This window comes from Pelodiscus sinensis, chromosome 31 (assembly GCF_049634645.1).
Source record: "Pelodiscus sinensis isolate JC-2024 chromosome 31, ASM4963464v1, whole genome shotgun sequence".
NCBI classification, from domain to species: domain Eukaryota; kingdom Metazoa; phylum Chordata; order Testudines; family Trionychidae; genus Pelodiscus; species Pelodiscus sinensis.
In genome coordinates this window covers 3,783,164-3,805,321 of record NC_134741.1, presented here as the reverse complement: position 1 = coordinate 3,805,321, position 22,158 = coordinate 3,783,164, and the positions used below count along the sequence as shown (strand labels likewise).

The following is a 22,158-nucleotide window of genomic DNA, read 5'->3' as shown; positions in this document are numbered from 1 at the left end:
TTCCAGTTCTAGTCCCAGTTCTGATTGGCTGAGCAGGGGCCAGTCACAGGGAGGAGACTCAGGACTTTGTTGTTCTCCTTAAGTCCCAGCAAATGAGCCAGAACCACTCGTCTGCTCGGGGAATTGTTCTGCTTCTCGCCAGTGGCTGTCTCTGAGCAGCTCCTGAGTCTCTCTGTGTCCCGGTGCTTCTAACCCACTGGCTGAGCCATCCCTAGGCTGGGCTGTGGGGCTGTAGCTCCTTTGAGATACTTTATTCTGATCTGTCAGGGTGTGAAACTCCAGACTGAGGGGGAGTTTCAGCATCAGGCTTCTGGGTCCTTTTCTTCAGTCCCCCCCCCAGTCACCCACCCCCAGCCTCTTCCAGCACAGCCTGCCCCACCTCTTCCCCACAGGGCTTCCACAGGGGCCTCTGTCCAGGGAGAATGGGGAGCCCCTGCCCCCGGCACCCACCCACCCTGCTGCTGCTCCCACCAGAGCAGAGGATTCACCTGACACAAGTAAGTGCCTCTGTCCCCCCTGATCCCGGCTGCTGGGTCCCCTCCTGTTTAGCTGCCTGGCCCCAGGTAAGGTCACATGAGACTGCTCATATCACCCCCGCAGCACGGCACCCTGGGCAGCCGCCCTGCTTGCTCAGGTCTCAGGCTGGCAGGGCCTACAGGGATACTGGGTTTGAATGACAAGGTGTTGGAGCAGCTATTAAAAGGCTTCTTCCTTGGCAGGGGCAATGTGCTTGTGGGTTGGCTGTTTTTGGATGACTGGTGCTTGCACATGCAGCTGGGCTTTAGCAAATCAGAACGATGCAAGTCGTGAGTGACCCAGCACCTCTGGAAATGGGAGTGGAGTAAAAAGTACAATATTGTCTAAAAAAATAAAATAACTTGAATAAAAATCAAAGTGTGACAAAAATAAATTACTTGAGTAAAGTACAAATACCCAAAAAAGGTCTTGAGTAGTGTAATCAAGTAGTTCTACTTAGTTATTTTTCACCTCTGCTCAGCAGACAGGGGTTATTGGCCCCTTGCTGGTCTGCGGACTGGCAGTTTGTTACCACTGACTTAGAGGAGCCCCAGGAACTGCAGTTTTAGGAAGAAACAGCAGGAGATTTTGATTGACTGCCAGGTGCTCCACATGCTAATCAGGAGGCGTGTTTCTGTAAACAGGGACACGGCGCATATTCTAATATACAGATTTCTAAACCTGGTGGAGTGTGTTTGAATGGGACAAGCACTTTGCTGAGATTATTTCTGTTCTTTAGTTTTCTAAGTGTTGTGTGAAAACATTCCTCATGAGGAGAAAGTGAATGCACGTGAGTGTGGGTGTGTAGGAGCAGGCTGCTGTTAAGACTGTACTTTCAGGGATCATTTCTATAGTTTGAACTAGAGAAATGCAGCTGAAAGTGGTTGGTCTTGCTAAGCATGAGGATGAGTGACAATGTTCTCTTCTGAGCATGAAGCAAGCTGATAGTGTTGCTTTAATGTAATTGCTGTCTGCTGTTGATGATTGTTTCTTTTTTCTTGTTGGGAAGCTGGAGGTAGAGAGCACAGGCTGCGTGGCTGGCTACTGTCAAAAAGTTCAAAATGGCTATGTCTACACTGGCATCCTTTTCCGGAAATGCTTAAAATGGAACAGTTTTCTGTTATAAGTATTTCCGGAAAAAGCACGTCTACATTGGCAGGATGCTTTTCCGGAAAAGCGTCTGTGGCCAATGTAGATGCGCTTTTCCGGAAAAAAGCCCCGATCGTCATTTTAACGATCGGGGCTTTTTTGCGGAAAAGACTACTGTGCTGTCTACACTGGCCCTTTTCCGGAATAATTTTTCTGGAAAAGGACTTTTGCCCGAACGGGAGCAGCATAGTTTTTCCGGAAAAACACTGACAATTTTACAGTCGATCGTCATTGCTTTTCCGGAAAAGCAAGCAGCCAGTGTAGACAGCTGGCAAGTTATTCCGGAAAAGCGGCTGCTTTTCCGGAATAAGTGGCCCAGTGTAGTCACAGCCAATTAGTTTTGAAGTAGAGAGGAGGAGGAGGAATTTCAATTTCTGGGGCCAACACCCCCACCTAGGGGTGCAGCAGCGATCTGGCTGCTTCCCTCCAATTAGGTAATGTGACACTGGGTTCTTCTGCGCCTCATCTATGATGCCACCAACTTGGGGTAGCACGTGCCCTGACAGTAGTAGAAGTACCAGTCCCAACAAACCAACGTTTCTCAGACACCTTTTGCTAGCTCAGCTGGTCGTGTGGAAGGCTGTAGTGTGTGCTTGGTAAGTTATCCTTAGGTTGCTGATTTGACTCTGGCTTGAAGAAGAGAGCCTAGAGCCCTAGAGCCCACCCTTTGCACAAGCTGGTTCCCTTGAGTCCATGTTTTCAGAGCGCTGCACTCAATTGACAATAAGATTGTGGATACCAGCTGCCAATCATGTTTCTTTGGCTGCACAGGCCTTGAGACCCTGGAAGGCTGGAGGGAAATAGGGAATGGCTGCACTTTGTAATTTAAAGATGTTATCTGCAACCATGCATTAGAACAGTTTTAGAGACACTGCTTTTTTTCAGAAGAGGCTTTTCTGACATTTGGCCCATCTACATGGACCCAAATATGGGGATAACCTCCTCTTTCGGAAGAGCCCTTATTCCTAATAAAATGAAGAATACAGGCCTTCTGAAAAAACATCCCACCTTTTTGGAAAATGATCTCCCTTCTTGCACAAGAAAAACCCTCTTGCGCAATGCCGTTCTTCCTGAAAAGTAATGTGTGTAACGGCATTGGGCAAGAGGGTTTTTCTTGTGCAAGAAGGGGCAGTTTAGACGCTCCTTCTTGCGCAAGAGCCTCTTCTGAAAAAAATGGTGGCTCATTAGGTATGCAAATGAGACTTGGCAATATTCCATGCTTAGCCTCATTTGCATATTACTCGTGCAAGAAGCCGCAAATGTAGACATAGCCACAGTGTCCTCCCTTATTGTAGCTCCCCTTGGTGCCCGGGTAAGTGCCGCTCCTGCTACCTGGCCTGTGCCTGGGATAAGACCAACTCCCACATGAAAGAGGTGAGATCAGCTGATAATGCCCCTTGGTGCCAACCTGGGGAAGGGAGATGGGTCAGGCCAGGCACCTGTTGGGGGCTTGTGGCTTGGCCTCCCCTGCCCTGGGAGGTTGGTGTATGGGGCTGGCTCCTCCTGCTGCCTCCCTTGTGTGACTGGCCTAAGGAAGACGTAAGGCAGGAATGGGGCGGAGGAGGGAAGCCAAGTTGAGGGAGGCAGAACAAAAGCTCAATATCTCAGTAAAACTGAGTAGGGTGAGCAAAGGCCCCCCCAACCCCTTTCTTCTGCCAAAGTTAGTGGGGTGGGGCTGGCTGAGTGGAGGCAGAGTCCTTTGCCTGTCTCAGGGCATCTCAGGGAGGCTCCTTGCATCCCAGGAGAAGAAGGGGGCTCTGGGTGGAAGAAAAACAAGCAAAGCTGGTCCCAGTGGGCCTGGGCCAGGGCTCCAGTTGGCCCAGATGAGTCACAGGTGTCTTGTGTAGGTCCTGTGGTGTAAGGGGCAGCATTCAGGACTCTGAATCCTGTAATCTGAGTTCATATCTCAGTGGGACCTGCTGTGGCTGGGCTGGCTGCTACAAACCTCTCAAAATCCATCTTCTTTGGCTTCCTTTCCTGCAGGTTCCCTAGAGGGGAATGTGTGCCTCCTGCTGTGAGTCTGAAAACACCCCCCCTGTTAGCCTTGTTTGGCAGCCTGTGAGGGGCTGGGGCTCTGGAGATACAGGGTCAGGCCTATGCGTGGCTGTAGACAGCAACAGAGAGTCCCAAAAGCAAAAGGCTGAAAATTCAGCCTCAAACCTGCCCCCTGCTGTGGCCCTGTAAGGCAACAACACAGTGCTATTTTGGGGTACTAAGGCATCTGTAATAGCTATCTTTTGGGGCATGAAGGCATCTTTAACGTCCATCCTGCATGTTAACAGTGTCCCATTATTTTGAAATACAATGGGCTCGCTATTCCAACATCCCTGTAAACCTCATTCCATGAGGCGTAAGGGACATTTCAGAATAGCAGGTTATTTCAAAATTTGGTGCTGTGTAAACACCAAAGCATTTTTCAAAATAAGATCAAAATGACAACTTCTGTAGCTCAACTTGTTTACCATATGTCAACCCTCTGTCTACACTGAACCCTAAACTTGAAATAAGATACTACATCAGGGCTCTGTCTACACTACAGAGACAACGCTTTAGTGTAAAGAACACATCTGCTCTTCCACAAAATTTTTCGGAAGAGCAGACATGCTTTTTTGGCATCTCTGTGAACTTCATTTTATGAAGAAGAAGGGATGTTCCAAAAAGGGTTTTTTTTCCCGAAATTTGGCCCAGTGTAGACAGGCCAAATGTCAGAAAAGCCTCTTCCAAAAAAAGAAGCAGAAAAAGCTATGCAAATTGGGGTTCACAATTTGCATAGCTTTTTCCAGAAGAACAGTGTAGTGTAGACACAGCCTGCAAGTTGCACAGCACTGGTAGGGGATATGGAGGGACAAAAGCATCTATCGACACCTGCAGCCTCTCAGAACAACCCCTGTCCCAACCCCCACGTACCAGGTCTTCCCTCCTCTCTTACTGGGGTCTGCTGGGAATTGCCTGGATGCCAGCCCACCCCAGTGTCAGCCTAAGGATTGACAGGTCAGTAGAAGCTGCATCCTGGAAATGAGGAAGCAGCTAAAATGACTCCAGTGGGACTTGAACCCACAACCTTTGAATGTCTAGCTGGGCTCACATTAACCATTACAGCTTAGAAGTCCAACCTGCTTTCCATTGCACCATAGAGCCTGATAGGTTTGATATCTCCACTCTCTGCTTTGCAGCATGGCAATTTCTGGGGGAAAAGAAAGGGAAGCCAGGTGTGTCTCTTTTGGGCAAGCAGGTAGGAAGAGAGGGGGGGGTCACTGAGCCCCCAACAGTGAAAATTAGGAACTAGGACAAAGCTGCAGTTGGAGAACATGGGCATTGATCCCACTTCCTTTTCCACACAAAGCAAGGGGCCTCTCACTTGAGCTAGCTCCCCTGTGTGTGAACACCTCCTCTGCCACATCCACCTTGTTCCAGACCCCACAGCATCTCTGTGGCAGCCTGAGGCTCCTTTCTGAAAGAACCACTTGTGGGACTGACACCCGTGGGCCGGTTAGGACGTGGTACTCAAATCACACAGACGTGTCTTAAGAGCAAGCCCCTTGTTTCAAGCCATAACGGGCTCACTATTCTGACGTCCCTGCAAACATCATGGCACGAGGAGTGAGGGGCATTTCGGAATAGCGATTTATTTTGAAATAAGTGCTGTGCAGTAGCACCAAATTAGAAAATAAGCTATTTCAAAATTGACTGGAAATAAGCTACACAATTTCATTGCTTATTTTGAGCTATGGGACACAACCCTAGTGAGTTAGAGCGCAGCTCTGTCCCCAGCTCCACTCACCCAGCCACCCAGCAACGTACTGACTCCCTCGCTGCCACGGGGCTGTTTGCATTGGCCTCTTCTCTCTGTAGCCAGGCTTCAGCCAGGACTGAGACTCAGGCAGGAGAATGTGACCCGGCTCCCTGCACCTGGGCCCTGCATTTCTCTCCCTTCAGAGACACTTGCTAGTGGAGGAATAAATCACATTCACATGAGTGTAGATTATGAAATGTTGTTGTTGCCGTGGAAACTCCCCACAGACCTTCCCCTGGGGGCCCTGTGAAGCCTGCTCACACTGCACAGGTTACTTGGAGGTAAGAGTGCTGTGTAGATGTGCCCATACTGTTGAGGACCAGCCTGCCGGGGGGAGGTTCTGGCCACTTCCTTTCCTTGTCTCTCTCAGACTATGTCTATATTCCAGGGCTACGTCTACACTGCAAGCTTTTTGTGCAAGAGCAGATGTTCTTGAACATGTAAATTTATAGTACAGCATCAGATAACAGGGCTTCTTGCACAAGAGTTATTCCTCTCCCCACGAGGAATAAGCCCTCTTGCGCAATCACTCATCCACAAGGAGGCAGTGTGGAGAGCCAACAGGGGTTTCTTGCTCAAGAAAGCCCTATAGCTAAAATGGCCATCAGAGCTGTCCTGCGCAGGAGAGCGTCCACCCTGCCATGGGCGCTCTTACAGAAAAGCACTTCTCTGGTGAAAAAGCACATGGGAGTGTGGACACACTGTTGTGCAAGACCTTTTGCACAAAACAGTTCTTGAGCAAGAAGTCTGCAGGGTAGGTGTAGCCAGGGGCTGTTTGGGTTTTTTACTAGCACTGAGCTTTAGGGACTGGTCCTAGCCAGGAATGTGTCCAGGGCTGGTTTGTGACACTCTTAGGCCGTGTCTACACTGGGCGTAAGAGCGACGCTGTTGCAGTCGATGTTCCGGGCTCTAGGGAAGACCGGCTGATTAGAACTGAGCTGTGCAGTGTCTTATAAAGGGAACCGCAACTTCTCTGGAGATTTGCTGAGTTTTATATGAGGTTTTATCAGAAGGGACGTTGTGGGCTCTGGAACAAGGTGGATGGGGCAGAAAAACTCTTCACAGGTAGGAGAATAAGCTTGAGTGGTAGAGCGCTTGCTTTGCACGTGAGAGGCAGTGGGATTGATACCCACATTCTCCAGTTGTAAATGTTTGCTGCTTCCTCTTTTCCACAGACAGAGCCAGCCACAGGCTAAGTGCTTCCAGGGCCTTCTTCCCTCTTCCATAAGGCAATGGGCTGGTTTCAGCAGTGCAGGGGGCATCACGTTTGCCTCACAGGGAGCAGTTCCCTGGCTAAGAGTCAGGCAGACAAAGTCCAGCCTGTAACACCCAGAGGAGGGGATTTGCTTGCCAGGGGAGGGCAGACACAGACCAGCACTTGGGAGCTTGGCTGCCAGCTGCTTAGCACATCTGGACACAGAAGAATCCCAAGACTTGGTTCTGCCAGGCTCCAGTTTCCCCTCTTCTGTTTCTTTTCAGCTCCATGCAAACTGCCTCCCAGCTGTGGGTGAGGCTGAGTGTGTGTGAAACCAATTGCACTTTGGATGATTTTGTTAATTGTTTAAAAAGCCTCAGGCACCTCTTCTGCCTGGGGAGGTGGCTGTAACCATCCTTCCTGTGTGTCTATACTAGAATCTAAGACACAGATTAGAGTTTACTTCTCAGTGGTCCCACGTCTCTCCTTTATCTCTGCGGTTACAGCCCCTGCTCTCTCCCATTTCTGACCCATCTCCCAGGTGTCCATGTTGTTCACTTGCCTGTGGGCTTTGGGCATCTGCCCCAATCAAACCTAGTTTAAAGCCTCCTCACTAGGTTAGCCAGTCTGCACCCAAATACTCTTCCCTTCCTCCACAGGTGAACCCCATCCCTGCTGAGCAGCCCTTCCTGCCACAGCATCCCATGGGCAAGGAAGCCAAAGCCCACTGCAGACGGAGCTGTAGCTTTCTGTGCCCAGGGGGCCAGACCCCACCAGGGCTGGAAGGCAGGAGGGAAGAGGACACCCTCACTGGGGTCTGCTGGGAACTGTCTGGACTCAATCCCACCCCAGTGTCATCTTAAGGATTGCCTGTTCTGTAAAAGGTGCCCTGGAAATGAGAAAGTAGCTAAAGTGACACTTGAACCCACAACCTTTGAATGTCTAGCTGGGCTCACATTAACCAGTGGAGCTTAAAAGTCTAACATAATTTCCATTGCACCACAGAAACCAATGGACTGCTGAACTTGATATCTCCACTCTCTGCTTTGCAGCATGGCAATTGCTGGGGGAAAAGAAAGGGGAGCCAGGTCTGTCTCTTTTGGGAAAGCAGGTAGGAAGAGGGAGGGGCCACTGAGATGAGTCAAAATAGGGGATGAAAACTGAGCTGTAGTTGGAAAATGTGGGCATCAATCCTCCCACTGCCTCTCACATGATAAGTGAGCACTCTACAACTTCAGCTAATTCCCCTGCCTGCGAAAGTCTCTACTGCCCCACCCACCTTGTTCCAGAGCCCACAACATCCCTGCGACTGCCCGAGGCTCCTTTCTGAAAGGGCCACTTGCTCAAGAAATCCCTATGGCTAAAATGGTCATAAGAGCTTACTTGGCAGGAGAGTGTCCACACTGCCATGGGCACTCTTGCAGAAAAGCACTTCTCTTGTGCAACAGCACATGGCAGTGCGGAGACTCTGTTGTGCAAGACCTTTTGCACAAGAATTCTTGCACAAAACAGTTCTTGAGCAAGAAGTCTGCAGGGTAGATGTAGCCAGGGTTGTTTGGGGTTGTTAGCAGCACTGAGCTTTGTACAACAGCCCAGGGAACATTGTGAAAAGGCAAAACCTTCCTGCCCTGGGTGTCCCTGGCCAGCCAGTGAGTGGCACAAAGGTTCCCTGAAGTGCTGACTTCAGGTGGATTGAAATAAATTTTTACCACTCAGTTGAGGTGGCCAAGTGGTTAAGGGGCTGAACTGCTAATGTGTTGTGCTCTGCATGCATGGGTTCGAATCCCATTGTTGTTAGGTGTTAATGACCCTCTCTGTTGCTTCTCCCAGAGGTTCAGTGCCAGCCCCTCCTGTTACCCTGCCTGCCCCAGCCCCTCCCACTGAAGTCTGGGGAAAGGGGAAATCTCCACAGAGACACTCCCAGATGGGACCCTCAATCCCTTCTGCCCTCAAGGGGAAACCTCACAAAGGAATTCCAGGCAGCCAGGCCATGGGGGTCTCTGAGATTGTTGCATTCCCACCTGGCTGTTGCCAAGGATGCTCTGTGAGATCACTGCCTCCCAGCCAATGAGCTGAGGTGCTGTAAAAGTTCCTTGTGATGTCACTGCTGCCTTGCAGGCTCATGTCCTGCTCCTGGCCAGCCCCTTGGCATGTGTGAGCTTCTGCCCCCCTCACTCAGGGCTGGTTCTGGGGCTCAAGAAGGGAACATCAGAGGCTGCTCAGGGGGCCACATTGCTAGGCCAGGGGCCCTCCTGTGGGGCTGTGAGTGTTGCTGTCCCTACTGTACAGACAGGGCCATAGAGCCTCAGGAGGCTGCAGCGGTGGGAGACACTTCCCTGATTTCAGGAGGGAGGTGAGATGTCATGGCCCATGACTCAGAGCCAGCTACAGATACCCATGGAAAGCTGATTTTCAGAGGGGTGTGATCAGTCCTTTCTGTGCATCTGGCTTCTTCAAAGGGGCTTAATCAGGAGCTAAAAGTTGAAGAAGGGACATTTAGGACATTTAGAAGGGTGAATTTCTGTCTCTGGGAGTGTTTTCTGTGTTCTCCTTTGCCCTAATGGACAAGGCAGAGGCATCCTCAGTCAGGGGTAATGTGTTTAAGTCCCACCTGGGGTGATAGTTTCCTCTTACTGACAAAAAACTTATCTTTCTTTGCTCTCTGAAACAGTTGGCAAGGATGCTCCTTACTGGCTCTGTCTCTCTACAGAAGTTGTTCAGACCCTTCAATAGCAAATGCTGGTGTTAGGTGCACGTCTGAGTTCTAAAAGCCCAGGGCTGCATCTAGACTGGCACCATTTTCCGCAAATGCTTTTACGGAAAAATGTCCGTGCCAATCTAGAAGCAGTTTTGTGCAAGAAAGCCCCGATCGCCATTTTCACCATCGCGACTTTTTTGTGCAAAACAGTTTTTAGCTGTCTACACTGGCCCTCTTGTGGAAAAACATTTCCGGAAAAGTGCTTTTGCCCTAACGGGAATGTCAAAGCCACTTGTCCTGTGGGCTCTGGAACAAGGTGAGTGGGGCAGGAAACCTACTCCCACAGAGGGGAATTAGCTCAAGTGGTAGAGCGCTTGCTTTGCATGTGAGAGGCAGTGGGATCGATACCCACATTCTCTAGTGATAGATATTTGCTTTTTCCTTTGCTTTACAGGCAGAGACAATAAGGGGAGCTAAGTGCTTCTAGGGGCCTCTTTGCAATAGGCAGTGGACTGGTTTCTGCAGTGCAGGGGGTGTCACGTTTGCCGGGCATAGAAAAGTTCCCTGGCTAAAATCCAGACAGGCAAAGTCCAGCCTGTAACACCCAGCGGGGGGATTTGCCTGCCTGGGGAGGGCAGGAACAGACCAGCACTTGGCTGCCAGCTGTTTGCACATCAGGACACAGAAGCATCCTCAGCCTTGGTTTTACCAGCCAGTTTCTTTTCAGCTCCCTGCAAATTGCCTCCCAGCTGTGGGTAAGGCTGAGTGTGAGTGAAACCAGCTGCACATTGGATGATTTTGTTAATTGTTTAAAAAGCCTCATGCACCTCTTCTGCCTGGGGAGATGTCTGTAATAGACGCCTAGTGTGACATCACCATGGGGTTTTACCCCTTTAACCTCACCCAGAGATTCCCGACAAGTCCACTCCTGTGTCCATCTCCACCTCAGGCCAAGTGTTTGCATGTTTCATATCTAAGGAAACTCCTTCTCCCTTTTTCCTGCAAATCCAGAGCAAGCTGTATCCTTCTGTGCCAATATTCCAATAAAGTGTATTATCCCACCAAGTCCCTGTGATACCAACTTCTGCCTGCTTATTACCCATCATCCTGTGTGTCTGTACCAGCATCTAAGACACAGATTAGATTTTGCTTCCCAGTGGTCCCACGTCCCTCCTTTATCTCTGCAGTTACAGCCCCTGCTCTCTCCCATTTCTGGCCCATCTCCCAGGTGCCCATGTTGTTCACTCACCTGTGGGCTTTGGGCACCTGCCCCCATCAAACCTAGTTTAAAGCCTCCTCACTAGGTTAGCCAGTCTGCACCCAAATACGCTTCCCTTCCTCCACAGGTGAACCCCGTCCCTGCTGAGCAGCCCTTCCTGCAACAGCATCCCATGGGCAAGGAAGCCAAAACCCCCTGCCCACGGAGCAGTAGCTTTCTGTGCCCAGGGAGCCAGACACTGCCTGGGCTCAATGGCTGGAGGGAAATGGGGAATGGCTGCACTTTGGGAGGCAAAAGTGTTGTCTGGAAACATAAAGAGCCATTTCAGCAGAGGGCACCATGGCTTAGCTGGCTAAAGCACCTGCCTCATTAACAGGAGATCCTGGGTTCAACTCCTAGTGGTGCCTTGTTGCAGCCTTTGCTCACATTTTCCTATGTCCTTCTTCCCCACACACCTCTCCACTCAGCCTTTTCCTGAACCAGCAGTTCCATGGGTGGCCAGGGGAGGCCTCTTCTGTGTCCCAGTATAAGTAAATGTGAGCAAAGGCTGCAGCAGTAACTGAATCCAGGTGCTGCTTTTTATTTGGCATGTGCTTTAGCCAGCTAAGCCGCTGTGCCCTACTCCGACCCACCTATAAACTGTTCTACTGTATGGTCCCAGACAACACCATTGTCTCGCAGAGTTCGGCCATTCCCCATTTCCCTCCTGCCTTCCCACCCTGGCGGTGTCTGGCTCCCTGGGCACAAAAAGCTACAGCTCAGTGGGCAGAGGCTCTAACATGCACATCTCCCCCAGATGCTGGCACTGTGGAGTTGCCTTTGAGGTTCTGCAGGGTTGGGGGAGGGCAAAATGGAGCAAACTTTGATTATCTGGCTTGTAAACCCCTTGGTCTCAGGGTTTAGGTTGGAGTCCCCAGGTGGGGGCCCGGCCTCCTTCAGTTTGGTCTCTTCCTGTGGGCACAAAATTGACATGAGAGAATTCCTTTGGCCCGCAGCAATCTCTGTTGGCCAAAGGGTTAGCAACCAAATATTTGCCCAAGCTTAAGTGCAGCAGCAGAAAATACTTTCAAGTGTGTTTCTGTGGTGTAGTGGTTATCACATTTTCCTAACAGGCAAAAGGTCCTTGGTTCAAAACCAAGCAGAAACACAGGGTCTTCCCTTATTGCGATTCCCCTGGGTGCCCACAAGGCAGTTCCAGGGCCTGCCCCCCCGGTGCGGGGATGGGCGGCCTGTGTGCTGGCGTTCAGGAGCATGTGGGAGACAACTCAGCAGGTTAGGCAGATAGGTTAGGCAGATAGCTGCAGCGGCACAGGAGCCAAGCAAACAGAGCTGTAAACAGGGGAGTTTGAATGGGAGTTTGTAAGGGGAGTTTGGATATTGGAACTTGTTTGGAGTTTGTTTTTGCTGTGGAGGGGGTGTTTTGGTTTGTTTTTGTGTTCACCGGACTAATAGGATTTTGGTGAGAAAGTAGATAAAACATAGAGGCATTAGTGGCCATGGCCCAAGTAGTAGAGAACACAAGGAGGATGATTGGATGTGGTAGCTGCGGTATGTACATGATTCTGGAGGGGGTACCTGAAAGGAGTTTTGTTTGCATGAAGTGCCGCCTGATAGAACTGATGGAAGAAAAGATCCGAGGACTGGAGATGCAGGTGGAAACTCTGGTTGAGCTTAGAAGGGGGTTTGAGCAGATGATGGGGCAAAGGCATGACGTGGCTAAAGGGGAAAGCTTAGATATGGAGATGGAAGCAGGATCAAGGGCCTCAGAGGGGGGACTGCTGGGCAAAGAAAATGGACAGTGGAAGCATGTGACTCAGAGGACCAGGCAGAGGACCAGGTCAGTGAAGGAAAAATAGAGCTCAAGAACAGGTATGTGGTGTTGGAAAATGAAGAAGAGGTACAGCAGGTAGATAATGAAGATGGAAGGATAAGGAAGAAGAGAAGAGTGGCTAGTCCCATAGATAAAGGGGAAGACTTAATGGAGACAACACCAATAATGAGCATTAGGTTTACAAGGGAAAATAGGAATGGTAAGGACTTGCAGCCAGAGGAAGCTAGAGATAGACCAGAGAATTTCACTGTCACTAAGAAAAGGCAGGTCTATGTGATTGGGGACTCCTTATTGAGAAGAATAGATAGGCCTGTAACCAGAGCTGATCCAGAGAATAGAAGGGTGTGCTGTCTGCCAGGTGCTAAGATACGAGATGTGGAACTGAGGTTGAAGAGAATTATTAAGGGAGCAGGAAGGAATCCATTGATCATCCTTCATGTAGGAACAAATGATACGGCTAGATTCTCGCTGGAATGAATTAAGGGAGACTATGCTAGGCTGGGGAGGATGCTCAAGGAAATTGAGGCTCAGGTGATCTTTAGTGGAATTCTGCCTGTTCCTAGAGAAGGGCAACAAAGATGTGACAGGATTATGATGATCAATAGATGGCTTAGGCAGTGGTGTTATAAGGAGGGCTTTGGGATGTATGGTCACTGGGAGGCATTTATGGACAGAGGACTGTTCTCTAGGGATGGACTTCACCTAAGTAGGGAGGGAAATAGACTTCTAGGATGGAGGCTGGCTCAACTTATTAAGACAGCTTTAAACTAGGAATTTGGGGGAGATGGTTGGGAGATGCCAAGGTAATCTCTACGCCAGATTTTAACACTGAGAGGGAGGAAAACAAAGTAAGAAAGGATATAGCTGGGGGTAGGAGAATGAACATGAGGAAGGGAGGGGTGGATACTAGTCTAATAGGTCATATTGGAGGTATAACGTCCGTGCCAAATTGGGTAAAGAATGTGAATGAGGCCAAACAGCAAAAATTAAGATGTTTGTACACCAATGCGAGGAGCCTAGGTAACAAAAAGGAGGAACTAGAGCTATTGGTCCAGGAAGTGAAACCAGATATTATAGGAATAACAGAAACATGGAATACTAGGCATGACTGGAGTGCAGGTATTGAAGGGTATGTGTTGTTTAGGAAAGACAGAAATAAGGGTAAAGGTGGTGGAGTCGCATTGTATATCAAAGATGAGGTAGATTGTAAAGAAATAAAAAGTGATGGAATGGAGAAGACAGAGTCCGTTTGGGCAAAAATCACATTGGGGAAGAAAACTGTCAGATCCTCCCCTGGGATAGTGCTTGGGGTATGTTATAGACCACCAGGATCCAATTTGGATATGGATAGAGACCTCTTTAATGTTTTTAATGAAGTAAATACTCATGGAAACTGTGTAATCATGGGAGATTTCAACTTTCCAGATATAGACTGGAGAACAAGTGCTAGTAATAGTAAAAGGGCTCAGATTTTCCTAGATGTGATAGCTGATGAATTCCTTCATCAAGTAGTTGCTGAACCAACAAGGGGGGATGCTATTTTAGATTTGGTTTTGGTGAATAGCGAGGACCTCATAGATGAAATGGTTGTAGGAGACAACCTTGGCTCGAGTGATCATGAGCTAATTCAGTTTAAATTAACGGGAAGGATAAACAAAAATAAATCTGAGACTAGGGTTTTTTATTTTAAAAGAGCTAACTTTAGTAAATTAAGGAAATTCGTTAGGGAAGTTGATTGGACTAAAGAAATTATGGATCTTAAAGTGGAGGAGGCCTGGAATTATTTTAAGTTAAAGTTGCAGAAGCTGTCAGAAGCCTGTATCCCTAGAAAAGGGAAAAAATTTATAGGCAGGTGTGTTAGACCAAGCTGGATGAGCAAGCATCTCAGAGAGGTGATTAAGAAAAAGCAGAAAGCATATAAGGAGTGGAAAATGGGAGGGATCAGTAAAGAAAGCTACCTTATTGAGGTTAGAGCATGTAGGGATAAAGTGAGAAAGGCTAAAAGTCAGGTAGAGTTGGACCTTGCAAAGGGAATTAAAACCAATAGTAAAAGGTTTTATAGCCATATAAATAGGAAAAAAACGAAAAAAGAAGAAGTAGGACCACTAATTACTAAGGATGGAGTGGAGGTTAAGGATAATCTAGGAATGGCCCAATATTTGAACAAATACTTTGCTTCAGTCTTTAATGAGGCTAATGAAGAGCTTAGGGATAATGGTAAGTTAACAAATGGGACCGAGGATAAGGAGGTAGATATTACCATATCCGAGGTGAAAGCCAAACTTGAACAGCTTAATGGGAGTAAATCGGGGGGCCCAGATGGTCTTCATCCAAGAATATTAAAGGAACTGGCACATGAACTTGCAAGTCCATTAGCAAACATTTTTAATAAATCTCTAAACTCAGGGGTTGTACCATTTGACTGGAGAATTGCTAATATAATTCCGATTTTTAAGAAAGGGAAAAAAAGCAACCCGGGTAACTATAGGCCTGTTAGTTTGACATCTGTAGTATGTAAGATCCTGGAAAAATTTTTGAAGGAGAAAGTAGTTAGAGACATTGAGGCTAATGGCAATTGGGACAAATTACAACATGGTTTTACAAAAGGTAGATCGTGCCAAACCAACCTGATCTCCTTTTTTGAGAAAGTAACAGATTTTTTAGATAAAGGAAATGCAATGGATCTAATCTACCTCGACTTTAGTAAGGCATTTGATACAGTACCACATGGGGAATTATTGGTTAAATTGGAAAAGATAGGGATTAATATGAAAGTTGAGAGGTGGATAAGCAACTGGTTAAAGGGGAGACTACAGTGGGTCATACTGAAAGGTGAACTGTCAGGTTGGAGGAAGGTTACTAGCGGAGTTCCTCAGGGATCAGTTTTGGGGCCAATTTTATTTAATCTTTTTATTGCTGATCTTGGCACCAAAAGTGGAAGTGTCCTAATAAAATTTGCAGATGACACAAAGTTGGGAGCTATTGCCAATTCAGAAAAGGATCGGGATATCATACAGGAAGATCTGGATGATCTTGTAAATTGGAGTGATAGCAATAGGATGAAATTTAATAGTGAGAAGTGTAAGGTTATGCATTTAGGGATTAATAACAAGCATTTTAGTTATAAGCTGGGGACACATCAGTTGGAAGTAACGGAGGAGGAGAAGGACCTCGAAGTCCTGGTTGATTATAGAATGACTATGAGCCGCCATTGTGACATGGCCGTGAAAAAGGCTAATACGATCTTGGGATGTATTAGGCGAGGTATTTCCAGTAGGGATAAGGAGGTGTTAGTGCCATTATACAAGGCATTGGTGAGACCCCATTTGGAATACTGTGTGCAGTTCTGGTCTCCCATGTTTAAGAAGGATGAATTCAAACAAAGAAGGGCCACTAGGATGATCCGAGGAATGGAAAACCTGTCTTATGAAAGGAGACTCAAGGAGCTTGGCTTGTTTACTTTAACCAAAAGAAGGCTGAGGGGGGACATGATTGCACTTTTTAAATATATTAGAGGGATAAATACCAGGGAGGGAGAGGAATTATTTAAGTTTAATACCAATGTGGACACAAGAACAAATGGATATAAGCTGGCTAGTAGGAAGTTTAGACTTGAGATTAGACAAAGGTTTCTAACCATTAGAGGAGTGAAGTTCTGGAATGGCCTTCCAAGGGAAGTAGTGGGGGCAAAAGATCTATCTGGTTTCAAGATTAAACTAGATGGGTTTATGAAGGGGATGGTTTGATGGGATAACAGGATCTTGGTATCTAATTGACCATTCATTATCAGTGGGAAATAGGTCAATGGAGGGATGATAGGAGTTATTATAGAGAACTTTCTGGGTGTCTGGCTGATGAGTCTTGCCCACATGCTCAGGGTTTAGCTGATCGCCATATTTGGGGTCGGGAAGGAATTTTCCTCCAGGGTAGATTGGCAGAGGCCCTGGAGGTTTTTCGCCTTCCTCTGTAGCATGGGGTACAGATCACAGCTAGAGGATCTCTGCATCTTGGGGTCTTCAAAGTATTTGAAGGCTTCAATATCTGAGATATAGGTGAGAGGATTGTTCTAGGAGGGGTGGGTGAGATTTTGTGGCCTGCACTGTGCAGGGGGTCAGACTAGATTATCATAATGGTCCCTTCTGATCCTGGAGTCTATGAGTCTATGAGTCTATAGGAGGAGGCAGGGCTGGGGCTGAGACTTCTTAGCAGTGCCTGGATTGGGAGCAGGTCATTGTGGCCACACAGTCCAGGGCCTACCCCAGAAGTGCCACTACTGTGGCTGTCGCCTTTGGTGCAAGCGGACACAAAGCCACATAAAATCCTGCCTCATGCCCAGAGCCCAGCCACCCCATTTCCTTTGCTTTCTTCCCACCCAGCACCCGCAGCTTCCTTTGACACCCTCCCTTGTCCCTGCTCCCCCACCCTGCTCCTTCATCCACGTACCTTCTGCACCCATTCTCCTGGCCACACACAGCTCCTTGGCACTTCTGAAGCCAGGCCCTGCAAGGAGCCACCAGGCAGGAAGCAGCCCTTGGAGCTCAGCTTGCACCGGATCTGATAGTTTCCCACCACATCTAACCTGGGAAGAGGTGACTTGTTCTCCTTCCTTCTGACCTTACGTCTCCGTTCCCTTCAAAGGTCTCCGCTGCCTCGGGACCCGCCTCCTCAGGGCGCTGCCCCTCTGCCACTGGGCTGGGAGTGGGAGACTCCACAGTCTCTGCACTTGGGCTGAGAAGTCTCACGGGGACTCGTCTGTTGATGGCGTTAGTCAGCCCGATGGCCAGCCGGATCCATTCCATAGCGCTGCCCGAGAGGAGCTTTACAAGTGCCCAGTGTCCATTGGTATTTTCTGGGGCTCTGTGTAGGGGATTGGGCTTGGCCAACTTTTCCACGGGAAATGCCTCTTCTTTGGAACAGCAGCTCCCAGAAGTTCATGGAACTTCTTCTTCTCAGCTTGGGAAAGGGACGACTAAGGGGTGATGGGACAGAGTTTTGTGTAATGATGACAGGGGTGCAGAAAGCAAATAAGATTTTTTTCTCCTACTCAAGATCCCAGGTGACAGAATGAAACTGGTAAGTAACCAAATTAAAAGTAAATGAAAAGGAAGTATTTTTGCGCCCAGTGAAACTCCTTGCCAGAGGATGTTGGGAAGGTGAAATCTACATGAAGGTCCAAAACGGAACTGGATAATTTAATGCAATCAATGGCATTTAACCAGGATGGACAGGGTAGGTGTCCGTAGCTGGTGTATTATAGAAGCTGAGAATGGGCAACAGGAGGGATCACTTAACAATTGTCTGTCCTGAGGATTCCCACTGGCCAATGGAATTTGCTGCTGTCGTGAGACAGGATCCTGGGCTAGTTGGGCAGCTGGCATGGCCCAGTCTGGCTGTTCTGATGTTCTGTTTGGTTTCTGTTCTTGTCCCCTCTGGACAATGGAAAACGGACCTCCGTCCTGAAGGGGACAGAAAGTGGCCTGTGAAAGGCTAGTATAGGTAAGGAAAGATGTTTATTCATGTGTCCCTGATGGTCTAGTGGTTAGGATTTAGCACTTTAACTGTGGTGGTCTGGGTTCAATTCCCAGTCAGGGAAACCAGCCTCAGTTTTCACATGACAACTGCCAAGTCATTCATCTTACCTCATTGTTACAGCAGCTGTGACCCAAGAGGTTCACTCAGGGCCCCTTTCCCACCTCTCCCTCACTGCAAGACAGCACCTGCCATTTTCAGAAGCCCTTCAGAAGAGGCAGAACTGGGTGACTCAAACTGCTTCTCCCATGTGGGCAGCCCTGCAGGAAGCTCTGTGGCACACACAGCACTAGCCCAGCGCAGTGTCAGGTCGGCACAAGATCAATTGGTTCCCTTTGGTTGTTGAAGGAGACAACCCAGAACTGGCTCCAGCCCCCACTCAGTAACCTGGGGAAATGACCCACCAGGCCTGGGCCCCTTGGAGAGGCAACAATTCCCCACTGGCCAGGGCAGAGCCTCCCTCTGACACAGTCATGGAACCTTCTCCCCCTGGGCCTGCCTCCCCCTTCACTCAGCTCTCACTGCTCGGTGCTGCCAGGGAGGGGCCTCACTGCGAGAGCCACCTGGGCAGGTTCCTGCCACAGAGACACGTCCCAGAGCAGGACGGATGCTCAGACCGACACTGAGTGTTGCTCAGCGCTGGGGTGAGACAGGGAAGGACAAAAGGGTCTTACGGCACCTGCAGCCTTTCAGAACAGCCTCCGGCCCCACCCCAAGTACCAGCCCTTCCCTCCACCTTTGCTGGGTTCTGCTGGGAACTGTCTTGACTCAGGCCTCCCCAGTTACAGCCTAAGGCTGGCCAGGGCTCATTAAGGATTCCCCATTGGCCAGGGCAGAGCCTCCCTCTGACACAGTCATAGAGGGATAAGGGATCTTTCGGAAAAGGCTTTATTTTCCACAAGATCAGCGTCTAGACTGGTGCTTTTTTCCGACAAAGCTCCGTGAGGAAAAAAAGCGGCAGCCATTTTTATGCTAATGAAGCGGGGGAGATTTAAATTCCCGCTTCATTAGCAATTGCGATACGTCTAATTTACATCCCTTTTACGGAAAAAGGATGTAGTCTAGACATAGCCCTTGAGTCTGGGAACAGGGAAAGACACACAGGGCTGGTCACCAGGGCCCACAAGTCGCTGTGTGAGGGGACTGTGTGCTCACAGACAAGCCAGTGAAAATGGGGCTGGAGCAAAATATGACCTCTGGAAGAGATCTTCTGGAAATGCTTATTTCGAAAAAGAACGTCTACACGGAAAAAGTGATCTCCAAAAAGTGATTTCCAAAAGCTTCTTGGAAAGATAATGTCCACATTGATGGACGCTGTCTTGAATTTCACTTGGGATTACTGTGGCTGGAGTGACCACCTGTGTTATTTCCTGAAGGCCTCTTCTTTCCAAAGAACTCCCTCTTCCGTGTCCACACTCACCTTTCCCCAAAAACGCTTCTTTAGAGAAAAGGCTTCTTCCTCGTAGAAAGAGGTTTGCCGCCATCAGAAAACCCCTCGGTTCTCTTGACTGTCAGTGGCCCCTCTACCAGCAATCTAATGGGGACGTGCTCTATGTCGATTTGGAGCCCCAAGAAGTGCTGGGGAGTAATGATTTTCAGTGGCTCTGGGGAGGAGTGTGTTTGAAATAGCAGCAGTGGAGCGTCCATACTACGGCTATTTCGTGTCACTGGCTCAGGGGTTCCTCGCCTCAGCGCGCTGCAGAGAAAGCCCTTCTGTGTTAAAGGGCCTCAGGGAGCTCGGAGCAGAGGGAGCTGGGAATCTAGTCCCATTGAGCCCCTCAACACAAACACACAGTCCCAGCCCCAAGACCCCCAATCCTGTGCCCTGACTTCTGTACCCTCCCACATCCTCATCCCTGCCATGAGCCCTCCACCCCACTCGAGCTCCCCAGATCCCTGCCTTGAGCCTCTCACACACTACACTTTAATTTCTTACAGGTACTATCCTATCACACCCCCTCCCCCAACTTCCTGCCTTTAACTACACATGGGAGTGCCAGTGGGTGGAGGAAGGGAAGGGCTGGGGTGCCAGAGGAGACTTAGGTGCAGGTACAGCACAAGGAGCCCTCCCCTACCACTGTGAAAGAGCAGTACCCCCTTTTCTCAGGAGAGTGCGGGGGCGGGGGAAGCAGGGAATCTGACCGAGGCTTCTCGTTGAGTTTGCAGGCCAGATCCGGTGGCTTGATGGGCTGGTGTATTGCCCAGGCCTGGCTTAGAGGGAACCTTGGCTCTGGGCTGTGGAGGAGGGGTGCTGTGGAAAGGCAGTCTCTCCTTCCTGGGCAGGGCATGATGACGTCCATTTTGTGCAGACAGGCTTCTTTACAGCAGTCAGTGTAGCTTAGTTAGAAGAGCATTAGACTGAACATCTGAAGGTTCCTGGTTCAATCCCAAGATTACTCTTGTGTTTAATCGTCATGTTTGTAGGTTCAGTTACTGTTTGGAGCTGACAAATTGGCTGTGTCTACTCTTGCCTGAAAAGAGCAGCTCTTGCACAAAAACATGCTGCTTGTTCTTGTGCAAGTAAACTGACATTGTACTGTAGAAAATCAGGGCTTCTTGCGTGAGAACTCTGATGCTCCTTCTCAGGAAGAAGCCCTCTGGTGCAAGAGCTCTTCCAGAAGAGGCCCATGTAGACAGGCAACATGAATTTCTTGCACAAGAAGCCCCTAATGGCCATCAGAGCTTTCTTGAGCAAGAGAGCGTCTACACTGCCATGGATGCTCTTGCACAAAACCACATGGCAGTGTAGATGCTCTCTGGTGGAAGACTTTTTGCACAAGAACTCTTCCACAAAAGAGTTTTTGCACAAGAAGCTGACAGTGTAGATGTAGCCATCGCATTCATGGGATTCACCCCCTCCCTGCACCTCTTCCACAGAAGCCTGCTTCCTTGGCTTAATGCCCACCCAGTGCTGGCTGTAGAGCTTGGCACAAGGGCTGTGGCTCAGGGTCCAAGGCCTTTTCAGCCTCTAGAAGAAAGGATGTTGCCAGAGTCCCCTGGCACCAGGCTGGGGCTGCACAGGATCTGTGTCTGCTGGTCCCACCTCCAAACTAGGGCTCCTGCCTGTTCCTTGCAACCTGCCCTCCCAGAGCAGGCAGCTGAAGAAGAACAGGCTACCCTGCCAACACTGCCCAGCAAGGGCTTGAACTCAGCACCCTGACATTATTAGCACCAAACATTAATTAGCTGAGCCTGCCAGTCCATAGCAAAGTGACTGACTAAGGGCCCTTCCACAGAAGAGCTGGAGGTAGCTGCAGGAAGGTTGTGGAATGAGCTGGCTCTGAAGCAACCCAGGGCCACGGGGGAATTAGCTCAAGTGGCAGAGCGCTTGCTTAGCATGCAGGGGGCTTGATGCTACGTTCTCTATTTAACGGGCAGAGCCAGCCTAGGGGGGTCTAAGTTTGTCCAATAGCCCCTCCCTTCCACTCCCTCTTCCTGCTGGGCCTCCCAAAAAAGAAATCCAAGTGCTGTGAAGCAGAGAGGGGACGTCCGGTTGGGCAACCTGTGGCACAATGGAATGCGAAAGTGTGTTGGACATCGAAGCTGTGGTGCTTAGTGTGAGTCAGGCCAGTCATATGGGTTCAAATCCCCCCCTGTCACTTTACCGACCTGCTCCCCAGAAGCAACCCCTTGGCTATGTCTACACTGGTGGGTTCTTGCACAAGACTGGCTGTTCTTGTGCAAGACTTCAGAGCATCCACACTGCCTGCCTGCTCTTGCACAAGATTTACAATACGGCGTGGTAAGAGAGGGCTTCTTGCGCAAGAGCTATGCTTTTTTCTTACACGTGTAAGCTCCCTTGCACAACAGCTCTTGCGCAAGAGCGCTTACACTTGTAAGAAAAGAAGCACAAGTGTGCATGCTCTCTTGCGCAAGAAAGCCCTATGGCTATTTTACACTGCCATGGGCACGCTTGTGCAAAAGCACATCTCGCACACGGCAGTGCGGACGTGTTCTTTTGCAAGGCTTCTTGCACAAGAAACCTTGTGCAAGATGTTGCCCGTGTAGACATAGCCCTTGTGTGTGGCCAATGGGGCACAGGACAATGGCAGAAGCACAGGGCAGGCCACCAGCAGCTGAATCCGGGCACCCCAGGGAGACGTGCTTGCACCCTCTGCCTCACACACGCAAGTGAAAAGTGGGGAGGAGCAAAAGAAAGTCCAGCTGCCCCTTTCCAGAAGTGTCACTGGGGGAAATGCTGCTGCCATTTTGACTTCTCTGCCCCTCT

General features: G+C 49.3%; 1 protein-coding gene and 3 non-coding genes across 5 annotated transcripts in view; 3 read left to right on the top strand and 1 right to left on the bottom strand.

The window, feature by feature from the left end:
• LOC142821626 (zinc finger protein RFP-like) overlaps window positions 1-22,158 on the top strand; it is a 394,289-nt gene that overhangs the window by 346,091 nt on the left and 26,040 nt on the right. The gene's annotated exons all lie outside the window — the stretch shown is intronic.
• Window positions 1,340-1,554, top strand: LOC142821662 (small nucleolar RNA U3). Its single transcript, XR_012898350.1, has one exon. It is a non-coding gene; the product is annotated as a small nucleolar RNA U3 (small nucleolar RNA).
• On the bottom strand, window positions 4,699-4,803 carry TRNAR-UCU (transfer RNA arginine (anticodon UCU)). Its single transcript has 2 exons — window positions 4,767-4,803; window positions 4,699-4,734 (listed from the first exon to the last, which is right to left on the bottom strand). It is a non-coding gene; the product is annotated as a tRNA-Arg (tRNA).
• On the top strand, window positions 11,645-11,717 carry TRNAV-AAC (transfer RNA valine (anticodon AAC)). Its single transcript has one exon. It is a non-coding gene; the product is annotated as a tRNA-Val (tRNA).